Source organism: Corvus brachyrhynchos, unplaced genomic scaffold, assembly GCF_000691975.1.
Source record: "Corvus brachyrhynchos isolate BGI_N302 unplaced genomic scaffold, ASM69197v1 scaffold12, whole genome shotgun sequence".
NCBI classification, from domain to species: domain Eukaryota; kingdom Metazoa; phylum Chordata; class Aves; order Passeriformes; family Corvidae; genus Corvus; species Corvus brachyrhynchos.
This window is the reverse complement of record NW_008237885.1, coordinates 120,355-125,499: the sequence shown is the minus strand read 5'-3', so window position 1 is coordinate 125,499 and position 5,145 is coordinate 120,355. Positions and strand designations below refer to the sequence as shown.

At 41.2% G+C, this 5,145-nt stretch overlaps 1 protein-coding gene across 1 annotated transcript in view; it reads left to right on the top strand.

The window, feature by feature from the left end:
* The first annotated feature begins 4,145 nt into the window (after positions 1-4,145).
* CLYBL (citrate lyase beta like) overlaps positions 4,146-5,145 on the top strand; it is an 80,529-nt gene continuing 79,529 nt past the window's right edge. The window contains exon 1 of the mRNA XM_017732601.1: positions 4,146-4,343. The gene's annotated coding sequence lies outside the window, so the exon portion shown is untranslated. The remainder of the gene's footprint in view (positions 4,344-5,145) is intronic.

Sequence of the window (5,145 nt, the reverse complement as noted above, 5' to 3'; positions counted from 1 at the left end):
GTGAAATGTCTAAAAACGCTCTTTGCAAACACTTTGCCAACACTATGCCAAGGACTGTGGAAGGAAAGATTTGGCTTACTGAGCAATGAATATTGTTCTATGTGTTTGGCAGATCTTCCAGGGGTGATTTGATTTGGCAAATAAACAGAACAGAGGCACAGGTTAAAGTGCTGGAAATGACTTGTGCGAGTGCTTTACTTTGTGAGCTATATGTTGTTGGCTCCAATGAGACTGCACAGGTGTGTGCAGTTAAGTATGTGTATGAGTATGAGCAATGCTGGAATGTGAAAATGCAGTTTACAGCAGGGAAATTTGCATAATTTGGGGTAATTTCACTGTTCACAGTCACACTGTATGGCTGCCATTGCAAACTGCAGTGTCTCTTAGTAGTCAAATAGGTTTTCTTTTCTCCTTCCTGAGGATGAACTATTCACTCTTGGGTGAAATTGTTCTCAGAGGACCATGAGTAACTTTAACTTGCCAGCTACTTTTACATTTTTGATGAAGACTTTAGTAGAGTGTTATGTTTGCTGAAGAAATTTAGTTTTATTTCCAAGACCCAAGAGCACTCAGCATGCTGCTAGATGCTATGAATGAAAATATGCTGCTGTAAAACAATTTAATGAGCATTACCCAATAGCCTAGTCCTTGTTTTAACTTACAGTGCTTAAAGGAAGAAACATTGTCTTAGCAAATTCACTTGGCTTTTGTCCATGTGTTTAGTTTAAAGCATAGTCAAGCTTAGTTTGAATCATTAAAATACTTGGAGCCAGGAAACATATGTAAGATTTTCCTCCTCTTTATGGCACAGGGTTAACAGTATAATCGAGACTGCAGTGCTGTGTGGGTTTTTTGTCCTAAAAAAGCAACTGCTGGGGATTTTTTTATTCTATCAAAATAACAGAAGTCAAGATAATCGGGATAGTGTTTCCTACCAGAGTAGCTAACTGCTCATATACAGAGCACCCCAAGCCTTGCCACTGTTTTAAATAAGTCTATAGAAAAATGGGTTTATTAATAAATCCATGTCTTCCTCTACTTTTCATTTTATTGTAGAACATAAAATATGACTTTGCAAGGAGAATGCACAGTGATGATTTAAGAATATATGTCAAAGAATTAAACTGTGATAACATTTACTGCAATCATACCTAAAGATACTTGTTGAAAACTCTTACTGTACATGAATATTTCTAGAACTCTTTGTTTTGAAAGGAGAAGGATTCTGTGTTGGTCCACTGACACCAGCTCCTCCTGTACATTTTTTTTTCTGGCCCTATCGTGTGAAAAAATTATTTCTTCTTCAACTTGCTAAAATAGCCCATAAAACTAATAATTCGACACACAGACAGTATATTTTTTATAATTATTTGTGTCCTGAGAAACCTGTTGTTTGAGCCCATGTGACTACAAAGTTGTTTAGCTGAGGAGGAGATAGCAATGGTCACCAGGCAATAGCATTTCCAGCATTAAGCCTGTTAAGTGATGGTGTTTTAATGGATTAAGTCTATCACTTCTTTGGAGTCATGTGGTCTGCTGAGGAAGCTGTACTGCTCCTCCATCTAAACACACGTTCATAGACCTGAATGGTGCACCGGACTAATCTGGTCTGCAGGTAATGATGCTTTCACCTACACAAACTATACGCCATTGTGTGTGGTAGGCAGAGCAGGGCTGCCTTCATGGGGCTTGCAGCAGTGAGAGGGAAAACGGCTGGTCAAACAGCCCTTGGTTTGATGACAGCCCAGAAGAAATCCCGGGAAACATGTGACAGGAGATACATCTCATCTCAGCATGCTCTGAGATTATGGTGTTAGCCACGTCTATCAGGTTTCTGGCGGGTTGGAGGGTTGGTGAGAGGCAGTCATTAAGGGTGCTTCAGGGGCTGCTTGGCTCTAGGCTGGAGTTAACTATTAATAGGCTGAGCTCTTTGACTCCTTTGTGCCCTTGGGAACCACAAGGCTGAAGCCATCAGAGAAAGAGAATAGAAACTAATCACTTTTGTTCCCTCATATATGTTTAGGGAAGGACTGCAGACTTCTTTACTGACCTCTGTGTCACACTGAAAAAAGATCCTCCTCTTCCTATTTGAGATAAACCACTCTTCCACCTCATCCTTGCTCTCCCAAAGTGTCCTACTGGAAGAAAATGAGATTAAGTGGATTTATCTAGCAGCCACTTGAGTTGCCACAAGTTCTGTTACCATCCCCACTTCAGCCTGAAGCAGGGAACATGCAGTAGTTTGTGAGAGAGACACAAGGAGAATAGTTTGGAGGGACTCAGCGGATCTCAGTTGCATGTCTCCAGGTGTTGATAGGACCTCCACCACCTGAGTCTTGAAGGTGTTGCTGTTATTAACAAGGCTAACACTGGCACTTATAATAAAATAATTTCTATTTACTGCCAAGCTGTCCCATTTCTTAAACTGAATTAAGCATTACCAGGCATGTTGCAAAGAAGAGTCTGGCAGTGGTTTTTGTAGGCTCTTAAAGTAGGTCCACACAGGATCTGCAGAGATGCAGCAGAGGAGATGATGGAATAGTTTTCCTTTTCAATTTACTTTACTGAGGTAAAATGCAATAAAAGTTTTCTTCATATTTTTAACCTAAGTCTTATATTCAGCTTTTAGGGTGCACACTCTAGGGGAAGAGAGGGATCTTCAACAGATTCAGCTTAGAAATGCAAGTATTACAGCAGTCTGTCAGTGACATACCACATTGGCTCTGATTTAGATTGACTGAACTCATTTCCAAGCATTTGAGAGCGTTAGTCATGTTTGCTTTGAAGAAAACCCACGTGTGTGTAGCCATGTGTGATCCAAGTCTAGCAACTTGGGAAGCATTATTAAGAGGGGCATAGGAAAACGCATGGGTCCCTGATATGATGGCATAATGACGTGTTCAGCATGGTGCTGGGAAAGCTTTGCATTATTCAAAGTGCTGAGTAATATACATGATAATGCATAATGGTGTTATATGGTAGGATTATTTTGTGGTGTAAGTGCCTTCTGCTGAGTATGAAGGTAAATTGTATTATTTTGTCCTCATCTTTGATGTAGCAGAATAGACCTGGGAGGTACAGCATGAAGTGGGGAGGAACAGGAGCAGGCAAGGGGTTTTTTTTGGAAGGCCAAGAGACACAGTGGCTCTCTGTGTAACTTATTTCTCTGTGCTTGTAATTATGGAGCAAAGCAAGCTCCCCACAGCATTCAAGAGACGCCTCCTCTGGCAGTCCCACAGCCTCCAAGTACACTAACCGAGCTCCTGCCTGGAGCAGGTCAGCTGGGACCTCACCAGGAATGTCAGCATGTGGTGGAGACTGCCACAGACCTCACACCTACAGGCCACGGGGATGTTATCCACTTAAGCCATGTGGCACCAAAGGCTCACACCTGCACTGAAGTGTGGTGCACAAAGCATTTACAAATTTTAAAAGACACCACAGCCAAAAACCTGCTAATGATGCTGGTGGGGTTTTGAGCACTGTCAATGGAAGTCTGTGCTGTGGATCTGAAGGTCTGAAGAGAGTAGTGGGGTTACACACTACATGGAGTTTTCATCCTGTTTTCTTCATTTCCCCCTCCATCCATCTTGCTTATTTAAAATTTGCATACAAATACATGTGTTGATATAATGCTAAGGTTGCAAAATGAGCTTCACAAACCTGTGTTTGTTTTAACCAACACCCCTGCTTCATTCACAGCATGACATCCAGCTCCTGGAGGAAACATGGCAGATAGCAGCCTCCTCCCCAAAGCAATCCTGATCCATTCCCAGCACAGTCTGCATCCTACAGAGGAGTGCTATGACAGGGAAAAAACCAACCACCACCCTGCTGTATTTCATACTTGCCGTAGCACCCAGAACGGGCAGTGTAATTAAGGCTGCATGGATAAACCTCAGCCCTGGCAGGTCATCAGTTACAATTGTTTAAGTTTGCAACTTCTATTGAACACAGTGGGTTTGGAGTTTTATATTGTAATTAACTGTAATACTGATATCTCCCCTAATTTGGCTCTTCCAAAGGGAAAAAAATACATAAATAGCCCAAAACTAGCCACTATCTAGGTATGAATGTTTTGCTTTTAAAATATAGTCGAGTATTAGTTACAGCGTTGTAGCCAATAGTCTAATTTCAACAATATCCTTTACAGGGTGGATTCTCCTCTGCCAGCTGGCGTTCCTAGGCTTAGTTATCGCCTTACATCATCACACAAGTATGTTCCCAGACGGGCTGTGCTGTATGTACCTGCAGATGATGAAAAGAAGATAAGAAAAATCCCATCACTAAATGTAGATTGTGCAGTGTTGGACTGTGAAGATGGTGTGGCTCTGAACAGAAAGGTAATTAAAAATTATCTGTGTGATATAATCAGCACTAAAGAGAACTTGTGGAAAAACACTGCCTTTGCCTTGGGGAAGTGACAACCAGAAAGACAAAGATAAGTCTTAAGATACAGAAAATAATGTCACAGTGATAGGCTTTGTGAAGGCGTTGGGAAAATCTGGTTACCCAGAATTCAAAGAGATCTGTGTGAGTAAGTGAGGGGGGAGTTTTGCAGGAAGACAGAACTGGGCATAAGCTGTCATCACAGAAGGGTGGGAGATACTGTTATTATTGCAATACATTTCTTGGGGAAGAGGAAGAAACAGAGTGTAAGAAGAGAAGTGGGAAAGGAAGCGTTAGTTCAGAATCACCAGGTGGGCGGTTTGTTGTTGAAACAAAAGCATCTTCAGATTGTGAGCAAAACAGTGTGAGCTTGGATTTGAGCCTTGGGGTGCTTGGAAAGACATACCTCTTGAAATTTTGGGGGAAAATGCTGTTAGGGGTGTTTCTCAAGGAAGGAGAAGTTAGATCATATCAGCGTTTGGAACAGAGATGGAGAGGAGAGTGGGAGATAGATGTAGATGTGTCAAGTACTTGTGCCAAGTTTTTGTTAACATTAAACTGTGAAAAAAGAGAGAATGATCTAGCAAGTTTCGCTTGCAAGATTTTTTTTTTAATATATGAAAGTAACCATTTTATTATGTTCCACATCTTAGAACCATAGAATCATTTAGGTTGGAAAAGACCTTTAAGATCACTGAGTCCAACCTTAAATATAACTGCCAAGTCAGCCATCTTAAACAATGTATACAAGAAATT